Consider the following 25,872-nt stretch of genomic DNA (forward strand, 5'->3'; position numbering starts at 1 on the left):
GAGGTACACTTTCTAGATTTGTCCTGGTGACTAATTTTAGAGAAGCTGCTGCATATGACTCTTACCAGCCAGATGGTGCTGGACACATGACTGAACCTTTTTTGTGAAAAGACACAGAGACAGGAAATCACATCATAGCAATGTACAGCCATGGCCAAAAGTTTTGAGAAATACACAAATATTAATGTCCACAAAATCTGCTGCCTCCGTTTTTATGATGGCAATTTGCATATACTCCAGAATGTTATGAAGAGTGATCAGATGAATTGCAATTAATTGCAAAGTCACTCTTTGCCATGAAAATGAACTTAATCCCCCCAAAAAACATTTCTACTGCATTTGTAAAGAAGACTTCAGGGCGCTCAAAAAAGTCCAGCAATTACCAAGACCGTCTCCTACAGTTGATTCGGCTGCAGGATCGGGGCACCACCTGTGCAGAGCTTGCTCAGGAATGGCAGCAGGCAGATGTGAGGCAAACAGTTTTGGAGGATGGCCTGGTGTCAAGAAGGGCAGCAAATAAGCCACTTCTCTTCAGGAAAAACATCAGGGACAGACTGATATTCTGCAAAGGGCACAGGAATTGGACTGCTGAGGACTGCGGTAAAGTCATTTTCTCTGATGAATCCCCTTTCTGATTGTTTGGGGAATTCAGTAAAACCCTTGTCCAGAGAAGAATTGGTGAGAACTACCATCAGTCCTGTGTCATGCCAACAGTAAAGCATCCTGAGATCATTCATGTGTAGAGTTGCTTCTCAGCCAAGGGAGTGGGCTCACTCACAATTTCCCTAAGAACACAGCCATAAAAAAAGAATGGTACAAAAACATCCTCTGAGAGCAACTTCTCCCAACCAGCCAAGAACAGTTTGGTGATGAACGATGCTTTTTCCAGCATGATGGAGCACCTTACCATAAGGCAAAAGTGATAACTAAGCGGCTTGGGGAAAAAAACATCAAAATTTTGGGTCCATGGCCAGGAAACTTCCCAGACCTTAATGCCATTAAGAATTTGTGGTCAATCCTCAAAAGGCAAGTGAATAAAAAAAAAACACACAAATTCTGACAAACTCCAAGCATTGATTATACAATAATGGGCTGCCATCAGCCAGGGTGTGGCCCAGAATTTGATTGACAGCATGCCAGGGAGAATTGCAGAGGTCTTGGAAAAGAAGGGTCAACACTGCAAATATTGACTCTGCATAAACTTAATGTAATTGTCAATAAAAGCCTTTGACACTTATGTAATGCTTGTAATTATACTTCAGGGTACCATAGTAACATCTGACAAAAAGATCTAAAAACACAGAAGTAGCAGACTTTGTGAAAACTATTATTTCTGTAATTCTCAAAACTTTGGCCACGGCTGTAGTTCTGCTAGGAAGAACATTACATTATTCTAGGATGTAACGTGTAGCACTGTCACTAACCTCAATATAATAAATGAGAATAGTTGTTGCACCTACAATATATCTGTATAAACAGCATGCTAACATCCCCGCCTAACTATTTCTCGTACAAGTCACATCTTTATTTAATTGCATTCCAGTCCCTTTGCTGAGTTTACTTCAACATCTGCAGAGAAGCGACATGACAGCTCCTATATATGGACATGCAGTGGTTGCCATGTATTAAAGTGCCCCCACTGCTTGTCTGTACTGTCCATTGTCATTAGAAGATCTTCTCCTTCAAACTCTAGGTACGAACCTTCGAACGGACCTAACGTTCGCGCAAACGTATCGAACCCCACTGACGTCTATGGGACTCGAAAGTTCGAATTCAAAAGTGCTCATTTTAAAGCCCAATATACAAGTTATTGTCGGAAAACGGGTTTGGGGACCCGGGTCTTGCCCCAGGGAACATGTATCAATGGAAAAAAAAGTTTTAAAAACTGTCATTTTTTCTGGAGCTGCGATTTTAATGATGCTTAAAGTGAAAAAAAAATCAAAAATTCCTTTAAATATAGTACCTGCTGGGTGTCTATAGTAGTGGTACATGTTTAGAACTGTCCCTGCACAAGATAAGATTATTATAAGAAAAAAGTCATTTAAGACTGCTTGCAGCTTTAATGTAATGTTTGGTCCCTGCAATATGGATGAAAATTACTGAAAAAAAATCGCATGGGTTTCCCCGCCCCCCTCCCCCCAGGTCATTACACGCCCCTTGGCCCTATATACTTTGAACAGCAGTATACAGGAGGTGCAAACAAGACAGGGACTGTAGGTTTGTTGTTAAGTAGAATCCATTTGTAATTTTCAACTGGTACTTCTTTAAAGTGTAGCTTCAGCCATAAAATCTTTTTTTAAGCTTTTATGAAAACATAGAGAAGGGTTATCACCCCTGTAACATTTTTTTGTTGTATTTGTGCATCTGTTCAGAAGATTGCACCTCACTTTCTGTCCCAAAGACAAATGATTTTTTGAAAATATTTTTTTTTTGTGAAACAAGGATTGTGATTTGTGATGAAGCATCAGTGGACAGGAGACACCTTTTACAGAAGAGAATTTCCCTTCCTAGGGGTAGATTTCCTCTCACTTCCTGTTGTCTGCTTCCGTTTGCAAGTAGGAGTCGTTTGTAAGTTGGATGTTTGAAAGTAGGGGCCTGACGTATATACTCTGCAGAAATTTAGGCCCTAGGTGATGGTGTTGCCACAACACTGTAAGCCCTCACAGTTAGTCTTGGTGGGCGCTGGAACGCCCTGCTGTGAAATATTATATCAAGAATTGTAATTACACGCCCCTGTTGAACAGGGGCAGAAAAATTGGGCCTTAGGCACTGGTGCTGGTGCCACAACACTGATACCCCTCACAGATACTCTAGTTGGAGCACAGTAATGAGCCCGCTGCAAAGCATAGCATCAAAAATTGTAATTACACGCCCCTGTTAAACAGGGGCAGAAAAATTGGGCCTTAGCCACTGGTGGCGGTGCCCAGAACCAACAATGTTCTTACTAGCTATCAGCAAGATCATTGAGGAGGAAAAGGATATTCAGTCAGCATAACAGGATAGTCACTCAGCATTAGCATAGGCATTCTCCAAGGGATCTGACACTTCCAAAAAATTCAGTTACATCAGCATCAGGTGCTTGGTAGCTGGTGTTGATCCAAGCCTGATTCATTTTTATGAAGGTCAGTCGATCGACGGAGTCACAAAGCCTCCAGCAGCACTGAATGTGCGTTCTGAAAGAACGCTGGATGCAGGACAAGCCAGTAGCTCAATTGCGTACTGTGCAAGCTCTGGCCAGTGATCCATCCTCAAGACCCAGTAAGCCAGAGGATTTTCGGTGGGGAAGGTGTCCAAGTCTGATCTTGCCCCTAGGTATTCCCGCACCATGTAAACCAGACACTGGCGATGGTTGCTGGAACCGGTCATACCTTGGGACTGCGGACTAAAAAATTGTCTGAACGCATCGGTCAGACGGCCACCTTCTCCACCGCTCCTTCTGTGACTCACCGAAGCCTCAGCAACACGTTGTCCAGGACCATGATTTGGTAATCCCCCAAGTTCTGGGAACGCGTTGCACAGACCTTTCTGCAAGGCCTCCTGAAGATGTTTCATCTTCTGCTCCCTCTGCGACGGCAAGATAAGCTCCGCAACCTTACTCTTGTATTGTGGATCAAGGAGAGTTGCCAGCCAGTAATGATCCCTCTCCTTGATACCACGAATACGAGGATCCTTACGCAGGCTTTGCAGGATTAGGGAGGCCATGCGGCATAGGTTTGCTGAGGCATTTGGGGCACAGTCTTCTGGGTCACTGAGGACGACAGGATCCGCAGCCACCTCATCCCAGCCACGTAAAAGTCCATGGGTTCCTTGGGACTGTAAATGATCCCTTGAAGACTGCTGCTGCTGATGCTGAATGGTAGGCTCTACCTCCATGCCGATGATACAATCATCCTCCTCCTCCTCCTACTCCTTCTCCTCCTCCTCGTCCTCTTCCTGTGTGCTATGCGGGCAAGCAGGACCACTGTCTGGATAAAGAGGGCCTTGAGAGGTAAGGAAGTCCTCCTCTTCCTCCCTCTGTTCTGCCTCAAGGGCCCTGTCCATTATTCCACGTAGTGTGTGCTCCAACATGTGAATAAGAGGGACAGTCTCACTGATGCATGCACTGTCACTGCTCACCATCCTTGTGGCCTCCTCAAATGGTGACAGGACAGTGCATCCATCCCTGATCAAGGCCCACTGGCGTGGTGAAAAAAAACCAAGCTCCCCTGACCCAGTTGTGCTGCCATATTGGCACAGGTACTCATTGATGGCCCTCTGCTGCGTGTGCAGCCGCTGCAGCATGGCCAATGTAGAGTTTCATCTGGTGGGCATGTCACAGATTAGGCGGTTCTTGGGCAGGTTGTATTCCCTTTGTTCGTATTTCGACAAACAATCGAACAGGCAATGTTCGATTCGAACATGGGTTCGAGTCGAATGCGAAGCTCATCCCTACTGCAGACATTTCAGTGGCTAAATCACTGACGCCAACAAACATAGGGGTTTCATTAACCACTTGCCACCAAAATACATAGATGTATGTGAGTGATTTCAAGTGCTTATACCGAGATAGTACATGCAGCTACAGGCATCAGCCCAGTATTGTTTTTTTCAGAACTTGAGGAAAAAGTATGGACAGCCGCACACCACAAAAACCTTGAAAAGGTATCTTTTAATGGTAAAAAAAGGAAGCAAAGCACTACAAAGCACAGCAAGCAGTGGGGTGTGTAGCTGACGCGTTTCACACTGGGGTATCAGTGCTTAGTCACAGCTATGACTAAGCACTGATACCCCAGTGTGAAACTTTACAGGCATTACAGTACTCAAAAAAACTCATATTTTTTAAAATATTTGATTACATCTTTTCGTGTGACAACACTGAAGAAGTTGCACTTTTCAACAATGTAAACAGAGGTGAATAGAAATGTGTAGAGCTAAAGAGAATGTGAATATCCTGGAACTAAATCCTGGAGGAGTATCTGCTCCAATAAAAAAAGGGCTATGGTGAAATTCCCACTGTTCATAAACACAGAAAAATCATACACACAATCAAAAGGTGAGTACAAGTGGACCAATAGTTAGTCTGTGAAATATTACTATACCAATTGAAACAGTTGAATATAAACATCTAGCAAGATTTATAAATGTGCATGTGTACTCGAGTGAATATACACATGGCATAAAAAATCCTCAAGGTAAAGGAAATTGTTAATAAACATTATAGTCCTCCAAAGGAGTCCAAAATGGACGAAAGGGAATTAGCACATCCCAGCAGTGGCCTGTAGAGTTACAATGTAAAGTAGTGAATGTGCAGCTTGTATAACAGTATACATTTGCTGTCCTCTCAAAATAACTCAACACACAACCATTAATGTCTAAACTGCTGGCAGCTAAAGTGAGTACACCCCTAAGTGAAAATGTCCAAATTGGGCCCAATTAGCTATTTCCTTTCCCTGTGTCATGTGACTCAGTGTTACAAGGTCTCAGGTGTGAATGGGGAGCAGGTGTGTTAAATTTGGTGTTATCGCCGCTAGGGTTGTCCCGATACCACTTTTTTAAGACTGAGTACAAGTACCGATACTTTTTTTCAAGTACTCGCCAATACCGATTACCGATACTTTTTTTTAATGTCACGTGTCGTTTTTTTTATTTTTTACAATTTAAATTTTTTTAAAAATTTTGTTTTTTTCTTTACAATGCTTTCTTTTTTGTCTTTTTTTTAGGGGGGGGAGTGGATGGTGTCAGTGTGTTTTTTTATTTTAATTTTTATTATTTTTTACAATTCTTTTTTTTTTTATCATTTATTGCAATTTTTTTCTTTTTTTTTATCCCTGTTGGGGGGATTTGGTGTGATATAAGGGGTCTTAACAGACCCCTGACATCTCCTCTTTGATACAGAGAAAGGGACGAAGGACACAGATTCCCCAGTCCTTTTCTCAGCAGCCTCAGCTGCACAGAAAATGAATGGAGAGGAGACAAAAGCTCCTCTCCATTCATCGTAAATCGATCACTGACTCTGTTCATTCAGAAAAGAAGGACCCGGGGAGAGCAGCAGAATGGAGGGGGACATGGAGGAGGACAGCAGCAGTACAGAGGGGGGACTGGAGAAGGATACAGTCAGCAGTGATCGGTGCGGCTTTGGGGGGAGTTACAAGCACCGGTCGTATAGATTTCATAAAAGCAGCTGAAAAGGAGAGGGTCCAGTGAGAAGCTGTTAGGCTTTATAGAAATACAGGGAGATCGGTGTTTGTAACTCCCCCGGCCACACCGATCATCCCTGACTGTACAGGTATCGGGTGAAGCATCGGAGCATTTGCCCAAGTACAAGTACTCAGACAAATGCTCGGTATCGGTACCGATACTAGTATCGGTATCAGGACGACCCTAATCGCCGCACACTGCATCAAATTGGTCTGCATGGCTGTCATCCCAGAAGGAAGCCTCTTCTAAAGATGATGCACAAGAAAGCCCACAAACAGTTTTCTGAAGACAAGCAGACTAAGCACATGGATCAATGCAACCATGTCCTGTGGTCTGATGAGACCAAGATAAACTTATTTGGTTCAAATGATGTCAAGTTTGTGTGGCGGCAACCAGGTGAGGAGTACAAAGACAAGTGTGTCTTGCCTACAGTCAAGTATGGTGGTGGGAGTGTCATGGTCTGGGACTGCATGAGTGCTGCCGGCACTGGGGAACTACAGTTCACTGAGGGAACCATGAATGCCAACATGTACGGTGACATACAGAAACAGAGCATGATCCCCTCCCTTTGAAGACTGGGCAGCCGGGCAGTGTTCCAACATGATAATGACCCCAAACACACCTCCAAAACAACCACTGCTTTGCTAAAGAAACTTAGGGTAAAGGTGATGGACTGGTCAAGCATGTCTCCAGACCTAAACCCTATTGAGCATCTGTGGGGCATCCTCAAACAGAAGATGGAGGAGTGCAAGGTCTCTAACATCCACCAGCTTCGTGATGTCATCATGGAGGAATGGAAGCAGGGGCGTTGCTAGGTGCCAAAAAGACCAGGGGCTTCAGCCCAAAGCCAAGCCAAGCCGGGGGGGGGGGGTTTAGGCACGGTCGTTGGAGTGGCGCGTGGTGACCTACCTGACACACATACCCTGACCTATGTGTGTGTGTATGTGTACACACACTCACATTACCCACATACACTGACCTGACCTGTCCAGCATACACTGACCTGCATACACTGACCTGACCCACTGACCTGACCTACATACACTGACCTGACCCACATACACTGACCTGACCCAATGACCTGACCCACTGACCTGACCTGACCCACTGACCTGACCTGAATATGAATTTTCCAAGAACAGACAGGTGATCTTTTTTTAAATGATATTACTTGTAAAAGCTCTTCATATAGGTTCACAGTGAACCTATATGAAGAGCTTTTACAAGTAATATCATTTAAAAAAAGATCAGTAACAGCTCCACACAGTGTACTGACCTACCTTAGCAGCCTCAGCCTTGGTGTGTGGTCACAGCAGGGCAGGCACTGGCAGTCAGAGAGGAGCCGAGGAGAGCCACCCGCCTGAGCGGGGATGTGGTGCGGCGGCCGAATTGTAATTCCCGCCGTGCAGCCTGCAGCGCCTATGATGGACGTCACACGTCCCGCCATTGGTGCTGCAGGCTCCAAAAGGCGGGGCAGCATTCGATCACATTGTTAGCCCCGAGCGTCTGGGAGTCAGCACCAATCTGATGCCAAAAGTGGCCGAAGGTGGCCGAGTGCCGCCAGCGCCGAGTGACGCAGAGTAAGGCACACGGCCGTACTCGGCGACACTTGGCGCTGGCGGCACTCGGCCGCACTCGGCCACCTTCGGCATCAGGTCCTGACTCCCAGACGCTCCCAGTCACAAAGATGAGGAGCAAATGGGGCCAGGGGTGCCCCTACGGTTTCCCATCCTAACCGCAATGGAAGAAGCGGCGATGATACAGAGGGCACTGCGAGTGCTAGAATGCCGAAACGCACCGGAGGTCCCCCGGGCAGCGAGACAAGCGCTGGAAGGCTGGGAAACGGTGATCAGCAGCAAGTCCAGAGTATCGCATCCGGTACCCCAGCAGAAGCGCTGGCTACAGGGCAGAGTGCCACTGGTCTCGGCCCAGCATCAGAAAAAGAGTTGATACGGAGAGTCTGAGAGATAATCTGCGTAAGCTGTTTTCCCAACAGCAGATATCCCCACCGGGAGTGGAGGAAGCAATTCTCCCTTCCCAGCAATTAGACACTACCCCAATGTTCATCCCCCCAGCAGAAGCGCTGGCTACGGGGCAGAGTTCCGCTGGCCCCTGCCCAGCCCTCAGTATGTTTTTGGAGGGTTTGGGAGACAGCCCCTTTCAGAAGTCACCCCAGTGGCTGGTCACAGAACCGGCAGGGGAGAAAACCCTTCCCCCTCTCCAGCGGCTGTACCTAACTTTTGTATATGCCCCCCCGGCAAAAGCGCTGGCTACAGGACAGAGCACTGTTGGTCTCTGCCCAGTATCAGAAAAGGAGATGGAGAATCCGGGAGATAGTCCCTGCAAGATACCTTCTCAGCGGCTGGTAACTACACCAGGAGAAAATCAAGTACCTTTTCCTCCCCAAATGCATAGCCCTACTGGCCTACGTTCCCTACCAGCTGAAGCGCTGGCATCGGGGCTGAGGATTATTCAGCTCCCCCCAATATCTGAAACCCAGCCCCGGATCAGGGGAGTGCGGACAGCTGTTCCCACTCTGCAGTGGCTGTTTTTATTCACGGGAGACCGTATATGCAGTTTTGCTCCCCAGCGCCAGAGTCATACTTTTCTTTTTCCTGTTTGCCTGGGGTGGAAGTTTGTGACTAACACAGGTCCAGACCAGTTGAGGGTCAGGAACCTGGTAAGTCTGTTTTTAAAAAGGGGAGAAATGTGACAGAACCCACTGTCACTGTGTGTTTTGGAAGCAGTGTTGTAACTAACGGCGTTTAAATAAACGCCGTTAGGTAACGATGGGCCTCCTGAGGGTAATGAGTAATCAGATAACTTTTTCCCTCTCGGCAACGCCGTTCCCATTACCAGTGTTGTAAGTAACGGCGTTTAAATAAACGCCGTTACGTAACGATTGGCCTCCTGAGGGTAACTAGTAATCTACCAGATTACTTTTACCCTCTCGGCAACGCCGTTCCCATTACATGCGCGGCGTTACCGAGATTACATTGAGCGCGCGTCACTCACCACTGGAGGCACATAGCAGCGGGAGGGGGAAGAAAACTACGTCTGTCGTCGACTTGTCACATGACCAGCAGCGTCACCTGGGTGCAACGGCAACCAAGCCTCATTCTGGGGACAGACAGAGTCCAGCAGTGTGTACATTCCAGCGTCACTAAGGAGACTGGACACACGCAACCCAGAGAGAGCCAGCCATAGGCGGAGAACATTCACGTGACCTTGTGATGTGAGTGACGTCAAACCAAAAGGTTGAAGCAACGAGGGTCGCTTGCTATTGCCACCACACGGGAGATGAGGACTCGGAGCGTCGTCTCGTCATTGCCATATAATATAGGTATGGGCGGGGAAACAATCTAAGGGGATGTCAGTACTACGTGTGTACACACGGACCGTCACCACCTATCCAGCCCAACCAATTGAGGTCTGGTCTGATCACTCAACTTGTCTGGAGACTTTGTATCTGTCACCTGTCAGGACTCTTCATCTGTCACCTATGGAGTCCCCTCACCCTGGTCAGCTGTGATCTCTATAATACAGACCCGGCTCTGTCCCCCCTTATTGTCAGCTGGAGTCCCCCCCCCACACCAAACACTTCCTTCACTGTCTAATAATGTCCCCTCTCCTCTGCCTCCTCCTGATTCTACATCTCCCTGCTTTCACTTTCATCTTCTTACCATTCACATGATAGACTCTCATAGGAGACAGTGCAGCGTGTAAGTGATCGTATAGCAAGCGTTATATCCTGATCTGACATTTCTGTAACTCTTACTATGCTGTGTAATCCACTGATATCTAGGATCTCCCAGACATCTTATCTCCCCTACATACATCTCACCCTTATCTCCCCCTACATACATCGATCTCACCGTCATCTCCCCTACATACATCTCACCGGCATCTCCCCTACATACATCTCACCGGCATCTCCCCTACATACATCTCACCGCCATCTCCCCTACATACATCTCACCGTCATCTCCCCTACATACATCTCACTGTCATCTCCCCTACATACATCTCACCGTCATGTCCCCTATTAATCAGTTAATATAAACATCTTTGATATTAAAGATGTTATAGAACGTAATTGCATTGTAGAATATAAAAAAAAAAAATCTCAGTTACTTTTCCGAGTAACTAGTTACTTTGCTTAAAAAGTAACTGAGTCACTAACTCACTTACTTTTTCGGACAAGTAACTTGTAATTGTAACTAGTTACTTTTTTAAAGGAGGATGAACAACACTGCCCATTACTGGGCGGCGTTACCGAAATTACTTAGAGCGCGCGGGGGGGCAGTCCGGGCAGACTCTGCCTCCTCCGGTGATGCTGCTTGTGACTCACCGACCACCTGACCAGCTGACGCGGCCGCGTCGAAACGTCACTCCGTACACTCCCAGCCACTCTTACCCGATACTTGGCGGTGAGAAGGTAGTGGGACCTGGCACAGCAGGAAGACTCCGGTATGGTCTCAAGGCGAGACTCACTACCTGAAATGATCTCATACCAAGCTCCAGCAGTGTCTTCAGTGTATAACGGCGATATGCCTAAAACGGATGGAACTGGCGGAACAGCGGCGTTGGAGCCCGCCGAGGAGATCATGAGAGTCGGCGATGGAGAGGCACAGGTACGCCCGCACAGTACACGGGACACACAGACCCAGGAGGTGGGGATAGAGTCAGAGCCAGATATCATATCAGGCAGCTTAGCGGGCTTGTCCAGGCTCCCCCCCACAAAGGATGACATGCCTGAGCAGTGGGCAGTTGGGCACTGTGGGCCGGAGTCGTTGGTAATATTCTCAGGGACAGAGGCGATCAGGCCCAACCGTACAATGTGTTTATTTTGAGTCTTCTTAGATTTATCCTCACTAGGAAGGTGCAGGGGGTTGCGATGGGGACTAAGTGTGCCCCATCGTATGCCAACCTGTACCTGGGGGGGTGGGAGAAGGAACTTTTTTCTAGCGATGACTCGTCGATGTGTCTGTCTCACGTGATTGCGTGGTACAGATACATCGACGATGTTCTTTTATTTTGGTCTGGGACTAAATTGGAACTTGAGCAATTTATGAATACTTTGGCAAAAAATACGTACAATCTGAAATTTACCATGGACTGCAGTTTGAAATCCATCAACTTTTTGGACCTTACCATCTCTAGTTGTGTTTTCATCTTTGTATCGTAAACCCTCATCGGGCAATACTATTTTACATGCCTCCAGTGGCCATCCCCAATCTCTCGTCAGGAGTATACCCTACAGTCAGTATATCAGATTAAAAAGAAATTGTGTTTTAAATAATGATTATGAGATAGCTGCTAAGAACCTATACTCCCGTCTGAGGGAAAGGGGATACAGCCATAGAACCTTAAAGAAGGCCTACAATCGAGCGGCCAGCATTGACCGTAGGGATTTGATCTTTCCCAATAGAAAGACAAATACCCTGCAACCAATCCGATTGCTCACCCAGTATTCCACGAGTCATTTACAGTTTAAAGAAATTCTGGATAGGTTTTGGCCTCTTCTCCTGGCCGATAACACTGTAAGCAAGTACATTAAAGACCGACCCGAAGTTACCTATCGTAGAGCACCCTCTCTTAGAGACAAGCTTGTCCAGAGCCATCACAATCCTTCGGAAAGTTCAATGTATGCTGTTAATGGCACCTTCCCATGCAAAGGATGCAACATGTGCCCATTTATCCTAAGTGGACCTACAGTTTTGCTGCCCAACGGACGCACACACACTGTTCGGCACCGGGTTTCATGCCAAACCATCGGCGTGGTCTACCTGGCGAAATGCCTGTGTGGGTGTTTCTATGTGGGCAAAACGAAAAGACCGTTTTTTAAACGGATATCGGACCACATGGGACCCATACGGAAAAAATTGCCAACCACTGCCATTAGCCGACACGTCGGACATGAGCACAATTTTGAGTCTGCTATGGTCAAGTTTGCCACACTGGAACATGTGCCCGCACATGTCAGGGGCGGGGGCATTGACCACAGCCTTTTACAACTTGAAACAAAGTGGATTCAATCTCTAAATGCCACCCACTACCTGGGGTTATGGGGTTATAAATCCTTTCTGTAAGATCGGGCATTATCCACCTTATGTCGAAAAAATATGTATTATGAACATGACTTTCTCTTTTAGGGCTATTTATAACCCCTGGGTTTCGTCAAGGGACTGTCTTTGTTGCTCCCGAATGGTCACCTAGTGATCCTGGTATAGATTCTTTGATGTCCCTCTTTCCTGTATTCATATTTTCTTTTAAAACCTCCCCCCCCCTCCCTCCCCCAGGGCCCGCTCTGCCCCATTTATGTATATATTTTTTATTTTATTTTTTGTGACTTTCCCCCCCCCCCTTTCTTTTTCCCTCTCTGGCTCTCTCCCACCCCCCCCCCTTCCTCCTTGGGCTACCAAGGAATGCAATACTACTCTATATTGTATATTTGTAATTCATGTATGTATAGGAATGCTTTGCATATTTGTTTTTTTGGTATCTAGGACTTTACTTATTAAATATTGATGTATATGCTGCTTATGTTAATCATTTTGCCCTTGCGTATACACTCTGCTGCCCTGCTGCCCCTTGGACGCCCCCTTTTTGTTGTCCCTGTCTTTTTTCATTAAAGACGGGGGCCCTCTTTATGTTGTACTTCTATCATCGTGAGTTAGGGATCTGAGCTATGGCTGTGTGTCCTCCCTGCCACTTGGGGGTGTTTTTACATTCAGTGGTATGTTGGTCTCCCCCGCTGGGTTTGCTGTATGTCTGTTGGTTAACATTTTTTTTTTTCCCTCCATATGGACACCCAAGGGCTTCACTGCTGTGAGCCCGTTCCATGTCAGTGTCTTCCTCCGTGAGATCACTGACTACCGCCCCTTCCTTTGGCGGCCCGCCCCCTCTTTCCCTGCCATGGTACATCGGATCATCTCCATGGGCCAATGAGAGGCCTCCCTGCGGTGCCGCGCCCCGCTTCCTTGTGGCGCGTCCTGTTTGGTCGGCCGTCCTGCCATCCCCGCCCTTCTCCATAGGGGATGCTGGGTATTGTAGGCGCTGGTTTCAGCGTTCCCATTCGGCGCCTGCGCACTGACACTATGTGTCCGCACACGTCCAAAGACGTTTGCATGACGCTCGAACGTGTGGGAGGGGCGGGAGGCATTTAAGGAGGCAGCATTTGTGCTTGGTTTGTATGTGTGCTGCACGTCTCTGTGGGATGATCCATGCTGTTGATATTTAACTTATCAGGCTTTTCATTGCTACACTTTTGATACAATTTTGTTTTGCTATTCTTGAACTCTATGCTTTGGGAAGCTATTTGATTGTTACAATCTTGTAGAAAAACGTACTCTTCTAAACCTTTTCTAAACTAGTTTGTACCAGCTGTATGCTATAGGTCCTGAGTGATTTAAAAGTAATAATAGCGTCTGCTATATTTTTCTTTTCTTTTCTGTTTTCCTCTGTTGATTTCTGATAATTTTTTTTCTTCTGAACTGGCTTTATCTAGGTCCTGTTCTGAATTCAGCGCATGGGTTAAAGGTGATCATCCCCACAGGTGCTTTGTATGCTCGCTTGAGCACTGTAAGTGGATTTTTATTCCTTGGCCGCTTGCCTTATGCATTTGCCCTATATAAATTAAGTACTTATGAAACTCTATATACTTTTTTCCAGCTGGTCTCCGTCCTCCCCTTCCCCTCCTGTGGTTGGGGATTCTGTGACCTCTACTTGCGGCATTATTTGGCGTTGGGTTTCATACCACCCATGCACCCTTACCTGGCCGTGAGTTCATGTTATCCTGTCCAACCCAGCTGGTTTGGGGAACGACTAGGGTGTTTTCCCACCCCCTCATATCCCCTGTGTCCTGGATCAGCAGGTTAGCACCTTGTGATACACATTGGCAAAATGATATTTGTACTAATTATGTATAAAGTGTTTGTAAACATGTATTTTTTGTATTTTGTCAATAGAACTGGAAACTCGATCTCAACCATACCCCTGAGAAAACCTAACCAGGCGAAATATATTGGGTCTCACCAACTGGGTTGTGATCTTCCTGTATATTATCTGCTATTTGATACGGGATATTTTATTGAATTTTTGTTATTATACATCAGGTTATATATGTATTTGTTGGTGCATTACATATATATTTTTTTAATTTATTTTTTTAATAAATTATTAAAATTTATGCTATTTCTACTTTATTATTTTCTCTTTGCACCGTTATAGTCCCGCCATTGTCCAATTTTTCTCGGAGTTGATAATTAATTATACACAGTATTGCATTTGCTGGGCCTGCCTGGGCATGTGGAGCGGTCCGGTGGAGTGACACTCCACCGGACCGCTCCACATGCCCAGGCAGGCCCAGCAAATGCAATACTGTGTACAATTATTAATATCATCATCCCACTCCACCTGCCCAGCAATACTGTACAATATCAGATTCAGTGTGCAGTGTGACACTGTGTCACACTGTACACTGAATCTGATATTGTACAGTATTGCAGGGCAGGTGGAGTGTGATGATATTAATAATTGTACACAGTATTGCATTTGCTGGGCCTGCCTGGGCATGTGGAGCGGTCACAGTTACATTGTTGAGTAACTAATTACTTTGCCAATGTAGTAACTGAGTCACTAACTCAATTACTTTTTCGGAACAAGTAATTTGTAACTGTAACTAATTACTTTTTTAAAGGAAGATGAGCAACACTGTTTGGAGGGGACTGCGGGCTGGCCTGTTACCCACAGATTATGGCCCAGAAAAGACTGCAGACCTGGGGACAAGCTGGCATTGAGATAATGTAATGTAATGCTACATCTCTTCTCCCCCTCCTCTTGTTTCTGTGTCTAATTGTGTTGGTTCATTGCACATAGACAAACTGGAGACGTCTCTCCGCAGGGGATGTGTATTGATAGGCTGCCTTTTTACCATAATCCCTTTATGTTTATCTGTATACTGTTTCAATGTACAAATGTTCAGTTCCCATTGGTTGTTCCTTGTCCCCTACCCCTCCCCTCTATGACAAGGCTAAGGGGAGTGTCAATAACTGTGTGTAAAACTGTATGTCTTGGATTTAATAAACAGTTTATGCTCTGCATGTTTAATCCTCAACACCTGTGTGGATTGTCTCATGATTGAGGGGTTAAGGGCTGGTTATGGCGAATCTGCAGGCTGCGGGTTCATTTGGAGGACAGGAGACACAGGTCTGGCGGATGTGCCCACCTGGGGTATCTGAGATCCGTCACAGTATTACCCATTACATTTTCATTACTTACTTCACTATGGGCCATCTCTTTTTTCATACCCTGAGCAACACCGAGGGATATTTTTGAGCCTGGACCTACAGTACCGGACATCACTCCAGGAGACAACCAGACTGACACAGGCTATTTGAATAAGCAGAAATCCATATGTAAGGAAGTAAGCGCTCTGTGAGCCCACTACTTAGAAGAACACTATAGAAGATTCTGGAAGATTTATTACCATATTAACCAAGATTATTGATCACATTGATGGGACTTTTGTTTTGTTTTGTTTATCCTTATATGCTTAATGCACTTTAGGCTATTAGCCCTTATTTTAGTATTTGTATATTTTTGCACTTATCACTTTCCTACGTCATTCACTATTGGTTTATACACTTATACACCCAATTAGATTGAGCAGCAATTTTTTACCCTTTATTTATACTTCATTTGGTGGCGCGAGAGCAGAGACATATTATTGCTGTAACCAGCAGCAGAGGACTTAAACGCCTCCTGCCACCGTTTCCTTCTAGACAGGCCGGTAAAGTGCTGGGTTATGTGACAGATGTATATTGATTAGGATAAAAATATGAATTACGATTAAAATAATTACAGTGCCATTATCCACATACAGAAAGAGAAGGAATAATGTAAATTAAACAGTGTGTGTTTAGTACCACTTTAACAGTAGAGACAGTTGTAAACTATTATTATTTGCGATAAGGCAAAGTTATGCTTCCAGAACCAGCAGTCAAGTTGCGCATATCACCCACAGTATAATACCTTAAATACCTTAAAGCGGGGTTCCACCCAAAAAATTGAACTTCAGCTTTTTGTAATCCTCTGGTGTCACATTTGGCACCTTTCAGGGGGGAGGAGGGAACAGATACCTGTGTAATACAGGTATTTACTCCCACTTCCGGGCATAGATCACCGCGTAATCTACGCTACGTCCAGCGCCTACTTCACCCCCCTTGCTGTCTTCTGGGAGACACACAGGTCCCAGAAGACAGCACGGACCAGTGGAAACGTGCAGCGCGAGTCGCGCATGCGCAGTAGGGAACTAGAAAGTGAAGCCGCGAGGCTTCACTTCCTAATTCCCTTACTGAAGATGGCGGCGGCAGCACCCGAGAGCTGAGGGAGAGATCGGCTTTGGGTGCCCAGGACAGTTAAGTGTCCTAATATTAAAAGTCAGAAGCTGCAGTATTTGTAGCTGCTGACTTTAAATAACATTTTTCCGGCGGAACTCCGCTTTAAGTACAGTTAGACACGTGCAATTTGTTTCGTTCCTGAATTCATTGTTTTATGAACTTAGACAAATTTGTTCATTCGAAAATATCTGCATTAAGGAAAACCTGTTTAACAAAGTTTTCTGAATATTCATAAATTCAAAAACTTGTAAATTCTAAATAATTATTAAATTCGTAAATTCAATAATCCGAAAATCTGAAATAATAACTAACAATAACTTAACTATTACTAACTATTGAATTATAGGTATTGGAATTTCCTTTCAAATATGGCTGTTAGTGAATGTAACGAATACAAATTTATCCAAAGGTTAGAATTATCCTAAATAACGAATACCGCATCTAAACAAATGGAACAGAACACATTAATAATAAATAATAATAATAATGAATTTTTTTTTTTATTATTATTATTATTGTTTTTTTCACTAACAGCCAAATTTGAAAGGAAATTCAAATACGGTACCTATAATTTCATAGTTAGCAATAGTTAAGTTATTGTTAGTTATTATTTCAGATTTTTGAATTTTCAGGTATTCGATTTTCAAATTTACAATTTTTTTTGAATTTTCGAATTTACGAATTGCAATCATAACGAATGACCCGAAAAACTAAAATAAAACAAAAACGAATGAAACGAAAACGAACACATTTTTCGGCAGTGCAGTACTAATCTCATGGTGCTTCTCTGTGACACTTGTGATCTTGTGACTAAAGTATACATGTCTAAGTACAATAATAAAAAAAGAAAAGAAGGTGTGAAAAAGAATAAACAAAACAGAGAATTAATTAAAGACGATCGGTCAATCCGATGAGAACAGTCTGATGGATTTTTCCATCAGTTAACCGACGAAGCTGACTGATGGTCAGTCGTGCCTACACACCATCAGTTAAAAAAACAATCGTGTCAGAATGCGGTGACGTAAAACACAACGACGTGCTGAAAAAAACGAAGTTCAATGCTTCCAAGCATGCGTCGACTTGATTCTGAGCATGCATGGATTTTTAATGGACGTGCCTACAAACGATCGTTTTTTTTCTATCGGTTAGGTATCCATCGGTTAATTTTAAAACAAGTTTCACATTTTTTAACTGATGGATAAATAACCAATGGGGCCCACACACAATCGGTTTGGTCTGATGAGAACGGTCCATCAGACCGTTCTCATCGGATTGACCGATCGTGTGAACGCGGCATTAGGCTTTAGTCATGTTTGGATTTGTTATTTACATAAATTGGTCAGATCATATGGTAGCTAATGTTCCAAACCTTATTTTATAATAGTCTGACCGATGGCTTTAAATATAGCAGTCTCCAAAAATGTATGTGGGCTACTCACAGTGAGTTGGTCACAGAGAGGTCAGCTTTATTTGAGGGGTGGAATAGTGAGTTGTCCATAGATGCTGAAGACCCTCACCGGGTTGATGAAAGTGGTGACCCTGCAAGCCAGAAAGAGCCTCAGTGTAGCTGTAATGAATCGCGCTATACACTTATAGCGTGAAAGCCTCACCTAATGTCTATGGGAGACTCAGAGAACATGAGGCTACCATCAGAATGTCCGTGATTGGCAGCTTGATCTCAGCTTACTCTGAACAACCATGAACTTGATGAACATCAGGGAGTGCGAGGCTATTTTCTGGATGTCCGTGATCCGCTGCTTTATAGCAGATCCCTGATGGTCCTTAAACAGCTTAGGGAGCCTTGCAAAGTGCTAGGCTACCATGTCCGTGAAATGCAAATTCTGCTCCGGTCCCCACCAAGTCAAGGGGGGAGGCTTTCCAGCATGGGTACAGGTGGCTTCCAAAACACGTAAAGCAGCAGGTGCTGAATTCAGCTTGGGAGATCCTTCAGTGGTCCTCACTTTGTCCAAGACAGTAGGGGGGCCCAAAGAGTATCAAAGGGATGCGTGACAGATGTTTAGGGGTGTCCTGTGGTTCTCAAACCGACGCACCACCCAGATAGGGTGAGTCGGTACCCCTATACCGCAAGCACACTGGTCTCTGGATTTGATTTGAAAACCCCCTTTTTTTTCTATGTTGTACCTGCTCCTGTACATAACTGCTCAGTATAATATCCTCCACAATCCTCTCCTGCACATATTGTCCACTGTCATACCGGCCACACTCTTCTCCTGCACATAGTGCCCACTGTAATTCCTTCCATACTCCTCTCCTGCTCATACTGCCCACTGTCTTACCCTCCACACTCCTCTCCTGTACATACTGCTCACTGTCATACCCTCCACACTCTCCTGCTTATACTACCTTGTACCTACTCCTGTACATACTGCTTAGCGTAATACCCTCACATTCCTCTATTGCAAATACTGCCATTTGTCATACTCCCCACACACCTCTCCTGCACATACTGCCCATTGTCATACCCTTCACACTCCTCTCGTGTACATACTGCCCACTGTCATACCCTCCACACTCCTCTCCTGTATATACTGCCTACTGTCATACCCTCCTTTTTCCTCTGCTGTACATACTGCCCGCTGTCATACCTCCAGACTACTCTCCTGTAAATACTGCCCACTGTTATACCCTCCAGTCTCCTCTCCTGTACATATTAATCACTGTCGTACCCTCCACTCTCCTTTCCTGTACATACTGCCCACTGTCATTCCTTCCACAATCATCTCCTGCGCATACTGCCCACTGTCATACCCTCCACACTTCTCTCCTGTACATACTGCCCACTGTCATACCCTCCACACTCTTTTCCTGTACATACTGCCCACTGCCATACCTCCACACTACTCTCCTGTACATAATGATGGTGTGTGGCATTTCAATCCTCTCAGAAAAATAGTGCACAAAATTGTACACTGAACTGTGCATGTGCAGCTTGTTGAATGTTGTGAACATGCAGGTAAAAATACTTTGATATAGAAGAGATGTAATATGTCTTTTCTGTATTAAAAAGCCTGCCTGTTTACACATTTTTGTTTGTAGTAAAGTTGCATAGGTTAACTGGCTCCTGTCTAAATTGGCCCTAGTATGTGTATGTAGGGACCCTAGATTTTAAGCACCTTGAGGGCAGGGGTGAATGTAAAGTGCTGTGTAAATTCCTGGAACTATATAAGTACCTGTAATATATAAATAATAATAAATAATGACAGTTGTGGCCTTTGTGTAGACATTATTTTTCACTAGGTACGCCTAAATGATGACACTCTGCAAGTTCTGCCCATCGTTTCATGTGATTATTTTAATAATGTTAGTGTAATGCCGCGTACACACAATCGGTCAAACCGATGAGAACGGTCTGATGGACCGTTTTCATCAGACCAAACCGATCGTGTGTAGGCCCCATCGGTTATTTATCCATCGAAAAAAATTAAATCTTGTTTTAAATTTAAGCGATAGGAAAAAAAATTATCGTTTGTAGGCACGTCCATCGGTTAAAAATCCACACATGCTCAGAATCAAGTCGACGCATGCTTGGAAGCATTGAACTTCGTTTTTTGCAGCACGTCGTTGTGTTCTACGTCACCGCGTTCCGACACGATCGTTTTTTAACTGATGGTGTGTAGGCACGACTGACCATTTTTTACCATTTACAAACCGTTTTTGTTGTGTACCGGAATTTAGTTTTAGCATCATTAGAAGTGGGACAATTTATAATAGTCTATAGTAACGCTACTTGTTTAAATATATATTTTTTTCATATTTTTGTCTATAGTAAATACTACTTTGTTATGCATAGTAACCAATCAGTTTCTAGGTTTTATTGTTACAAGCTGAAGTTAGAAGCTGGTTGGTTACTATGCACAGCTGCACCAGATTCTGTGTGCACGAGCTTTAATAAATCTACCCCCCAATGTCCTATAGTATAGTTTGAATTTAGACAAAGAATAGGCCAAAAATTAAAAGAATTGTGCAAAAAATATTTAGTTTGTAAATTTTGAGGTTTGCTGCTCCCACTTACGCCACTTGATAAGTATAAGTACAAATCATAGCCATGTCCTCCCAATGCACAAGACAAGACTAACTGATGTTTGTGTTTGTACCAGTTAAATACCAATGACTAATAACTTCCTTAAGAAACCAGATTCTGCTACCGTGAGGCGGTACCTGCAATTTATTTTTGTAAAACGTGTAAGGGGCACAAAGTTCAAATACAAAGCAATAGTTATGCCTCGTACACACGGCCGGACTTTCCGAGAAAAAAAGTCAGACGGGCTTTTTTTCCTCAGAAAGCCCGGCCGAGTGTAGCCTCCATCTGACTTTTTTTGTCGGAAGTCTGACGGACCTTAGAAAGAGAATCTGTTCTCTTTCCAACAGACTTCCGACGGACTCACGGTGGACTTTTAAATGGTCAAAAGTCTGACCGTGTGTACAAGGCATTACTGTGTGTTTTGCATAGTTACATCTAAAAGGTGATTTCTAGCACCCCTTTTCCTTTATGCTAGATTATAAGATTGGGTGGAAGGTTTGGTGCGATAAAATGCTTTTCCAGTTATATAATACATTTATTTTTACAGATCTGTACATCAGAACCTAAAGAAGGACTTCTGAGGAAGCAAAAGAGGGAAGAAGATTAGATTTCAAAGAGAGATAGTCCTTCCAAATAGGAAGGCTGGAAGCTGTGCTAGATATACACAAATTAAACAATGAGAAGTCACCAACGCTTTTTTGCAGACATATACACTCATTTATTAGTGCAATGTCAGATCAGTCAAGTATGCCAAAGTTTTGGGGCCACACAGGATCCCTTCCTCAAGACAACTCAGTGGTTGGTCATTATTTCACCTTGAGAAAGGGACCCTACATGGTCCTGAAACTTTGGCTTAACTGACTGATGTGACTTTGCACTAAAAAGAGTGTATATTATTTGCAACAGAGTGCTGGTGACATCTCATAATTTTTCTGTGGTTTGCACTGCACCATTCTTTGCAGTCACTAGCACCCATCTGTTACCAACAGATGGGTGCTCAAAGCTCAAACACTGGAACAAGTGCAGTACTTGTCCTCTGATTTATAAGATATACACAAATAACATTTCATCTGCTTTGCCAGAGGCAAGGTAGCATTTCACTGCAGGCCAGAGTCCGAGGCTAAAATAGAGTGGCCGAGAAAGGATATTGGGCCTCAGTCACTTTTGTCTTTTAAAAGTTTTGATGGTTAAGGAGGTGAGGGTTAGGCAGGGCTGGTGCAAGGATTTTTGACACCCTAGGTGAAACCTCTCTTTGCCACCCCCCATTGGCTCTGCCCCAGAGGAAGCCTCCATAGGAGAAGAATAGGTCCTGGCAGAATTACATATGGAGTAATGTATGGACAGACACCCTATACCACTGCAGGAGGGGGAGAGGAGGGGAAGTAAAGAAGGGGGAGGAGGAAGAAGAAGAAGAGGAGGAGGGGGGGGGGATGAGGTGAGATCACAGATAAGTCTATACACACACACACTATACAGTAATAGAATATCAGTGTGTGTTCTTTACTCATTCTGCTCTGCATCCAATGACTCTCTTTCTGCCAGGCACAAACCCTGACTCGGTGTCTTCAGCTGTGTCACTGGCACTGACCCCGGAGTGCCCACTACTTCAATCAGCTTAGCTATAGGCGAGCAAGTCGCGTGATGCTGCCGCAGCGCCGCCGTACAGGACAGGCCCGGCCGGTAGGGACAGTGGCCTCTAGGAAAGGCAGAGCTGCTGTACTGGTCTGGGATGGGGAGTGGCTCGGGAGGGATGATCACCAGAGAGTCTCTGAGGGAGACAGAAAGGTCAGTGTCACTGATCATAGAGGCATGCAGGGGATGTTTGCTTCTGTTCTGTCAGACCCGGAACATGTCCTCTCGTGCTGTGCTAAACCCTAATGATCTATCAGACAGCTGCCTAAGACGGAGTTAGTTAGTTGCATGACTGCACCGGCGGAAGCATAGGAAAACCAGCGGCCGGGCACCCAGACGGCAGTGCGCCTTAGGCTGCTTCCTAGTTTGCCCTGGGGTTAGGGGTCCCAGATATCGTAGGACAGTGGTTCTCAACCCCTGTCCTCAGGACCCGCCAACAGGCTAGATTTTAAGTATTACCTTGGGGAGATGCAGACTAGAATATTTCAATCACTGAGCATCAAATTATGAGGGCAGGAGTGGAGAACCACTGTCGTAGAAGATCACTAACAGGCTCTTCAGCTCCAGATCAATGTCCAGCTTTAGAGTGTTACAACCTTTAAGCTGACCTGGCAACACTTTTCATTGTGTCCTTTAAGTGAGTCACCAGGCCCTTCTGAGATACCAGCTTACTTCCTGGCTCTCCCCAGCAAGGGGACTCCCCTTCCTCCACAACAGGCAGGACAGCTTCAGGACCACTTCAGCACATGGTAGGCCCCCACAAAGATACAATCAGTTCCGAGGAAACTCTCAGGCTTACAATAAGGTACAATGAGTCATAGTGACAAATCAAAATTCAACTAGCACTGGTCAGAATTCTGTAAAGTAAGTTCTTATTGGTTGGTGTGGATTACTGCACATTGTGTTTGCTCCTGGTGCTGTTCATTGAATAAACCTACCAGGGTTCATTGCCATGTCCATTACTACAAGCACAGCTCATGGATTTTCATCTTTTACACTCTGAAAATATATTTGACAATCGATTACATTCTTTTACAGGAAGGAGTAAGAATGAATTATGATCAAAAGTGTACCATCCTTCAAAAGTGCCTAGGTCAGCATGACCTCCAAATATAGCTCTATGCAGAAATGGTTGTACCATTCTTAAAATATATATATAAATATTTTTTTATAATTGTGCGTTTAGAATAATTTTTACAACAGTTTACTGTTTTTTGCAAATGAATTGGGGAAGAGAGAGAGAATTTTTATGTCACAAATTGCTCCAATTTTTAAGGATAAAAAGTACGTCAGCTATGATAATATCTGCATAGATGGAGATGTTGTCCATGGCACTCAGTCAAACTGTTTTACCTTTTTGCAGAATGAGGCCCGAATGGTTGGTACTGGTGACCAATGAAACTCATGGTTAGACTTTTGTTGGTGGGAACCAGGTTCCTGCTCATTTTTTTTACAGACCCACAGCCGTTGACAACATGTGACCTGCAACTTGCTTGTTCAGTAACGAAAAGTCTGTACCCAGAGTTATACCAGAAACCATATCTTAATGCTGCTATGTCATAAAAGATAGCTGCTAAATGACAAGGGAGAGTGTGGTCACACAAAGGCTTCCAGAAGATGACCAAGTTTAGCAGGGATTGCAAGAAATTGCTCATGTGACAGACTGCTAGAAACACAGAAAGTCTGCTTGAAACTGCAGTGCTGACCATATGAAAAAAAAAGACTGCCTACAGAATCAGAACATTGCCAATGTTACAGGAACATTTCGTGGCATATCATATCCTCTTCTATCACTTCATATAATTTGCATAGTTGCATATACAGTTAAAAAAGTTGAAAAATATCCATAATTTTCAGCTGCTATTAGAAAAAAGTATTTCAAAACAAGTCAAATTTAAGATCAAGCAAAACCAAAAACAGTTGATGACTACAATAGACTTCCAGCAAAGAACGTGGGTTCAAACATGCTTTGGACAATCATCTATACTCAAACATGGAAAAAAATAAGCAACCCCCTTCCCAAAACTAACAGTATATGAAAAAAATGGGGCAGATTCAATTGACCATTTGGTCTTTTTCCTGCTATTGCTCTTCTACATTTCTACATTTGTCAAGAACAAACCACATTTGTAAAGGTGAATTTAGAATTAAGTTAAAAAAACATTTTCAGAGATTTCAACATGGTACACCAAATCAGATATGATATAAGTAATTTAGAGTGTACTTTACCAGGTGGCGAAAACAACGGCAGGTCAGGAGCTTTCCATAATAAGTGGTCCAAGGAGATGAACTATATTGTCCTGTAAAACGTAATCTACAGAATGCACATCGTGCAAAAGGAAAAATACAACAAACTAAACATATAATTGTCTCTCTAAGAAAGAAGACACCCAGGTAAAACCACTTTGAACGTGAACAGGTTGCAGCATGTGTTATCTTTCCAATTGCTGTTGCTGTGAGGTTCTTACCTGCTGCAGGTGAGCGATGCAGTGACAGCGATTAGTGCTGATCTCAGGAGATTTGTGTAACCATTTAGTGCTAAGTGCTGTTCCTTCCTGGGAAGCCTTTTCAAAGCAAAGCAGCAAAATGTCTAAAAGTAACTTGGGTTGTAAACCAACAGGTTCTATATGAGTGACACTCCCAGGAAAATTATTACAGGAGGTGCTGTGCGTGGGGCAGGAAAACTGTTCACGAAAATGTTTCACTAGTAGGACCAACACCCACAGGCTGTACGATTACTGTAATCTGTAATACCAGCCTGGCAGGGGTTTTGGCTTTGCCTGGATACTGAAAGTAGAAGGAGGGGTTTCACAAAGATAGGGTCATGTACTTCAATGGATGTTGTCAAACATTAAATAGTCTAATGCCTTTCATTGCACAATAAATTGTCTAAACCTGTGTAAGTCCTTGCATTTGCTTTTTTGTTACTTGAGTAGTGTACTGAAGGTAGATACGAGCATCAGTTATCTACGTAATGCTTGGGCACCTTAAAAAAATTTTCTTTGACCTTCAGAAATCAGTTGCTGCCACGTGCTGACTCTGGGCAGCATCAGTTTTCAGTTAAATCATCCAATTAAAGTTACACAAACAAGATTACATGTGCACTAACTTACATTATGGTAAGATGGCCAATTAATTTTGAATTCACTGCCAACCCACTGCTAAAGGCAGTTTAAAATAAAAAAAAACTTTTAAAAACATACTGCCTCTTGCTTCAAAATAATAGAAGTGTGAAGATATACTTAGCTTTGCTCTTTAACCGCTTATCGACCAGCCGCCGTCATTATACTGTGGCAGGTTGGCACGATCCCACGAACCGTCGTAGCTGTACATCGGTCTCTTTAAGCAGGATAGCAGGCGTGCGCCCGCTGCACAGCGGGGGTGCCGAGAGGCAGAACAGGGATGTGTGTGTGTAAACACACACAGCCCAGTTCTGTGAAGAGAGGAGCAGTGTTGCCAACCGTCCGTATTTTTATGGACAGTTCGTAAAAACGGGGACTTTCCCCCCGTTCGTAAATGTCCGTGGTTGCATGAATGTGCCAGTAAAAATAGCCGAGATCGGTTCGGATTGGAACTGCGGATGGAGATTGGAGGTAGGGGGTGATAGTGGCTGGGGTG

The 25,872-nt window shown here is 44.3% G+C and overlaps 1 protein-coding gene across 3 annotated transcripts in view; it reads right to left on the reverse strand.

Annotated features, from left to right (window-relative positions):
- Window positions 1–24,937, reverse strand: part of OTOP2 (otopetrin 2) — a 142,167-nt gene extending 117,230 nt beyond the window's left edge. Inside the window, exon 1 of one of the 3 annotated variants that reach the window (XM_040331189.1) lies at window positions 24,484–24,937. The gene's annotated coding sequence lies outside the window, so the exon portion shown is untranslated. The remainder of the gene's footprint in view (window positions 1–24,483) is intronic. The other 2 variants (XM_040331190.1, XM_040331187.1) reach the window with 2 other exon arrangements.
- Between the last annotated feature and the right edge of the window lie 935 nt (window positions 24,938–25,872).

Source organism: Rana temporaria, chromosome 12 (genome assembly GCF_905171775.1).
Source record: "Rana temporaria chromosome 12, aRanTem1.1, whole genome shotgun sequence".
NCBI classification, from domain to species: domain Eukaryota; kingdom Metazoa; phylum Chordata; class Amphibia; order Anura; family Ranidae; genus Rana; species Rana temporaria.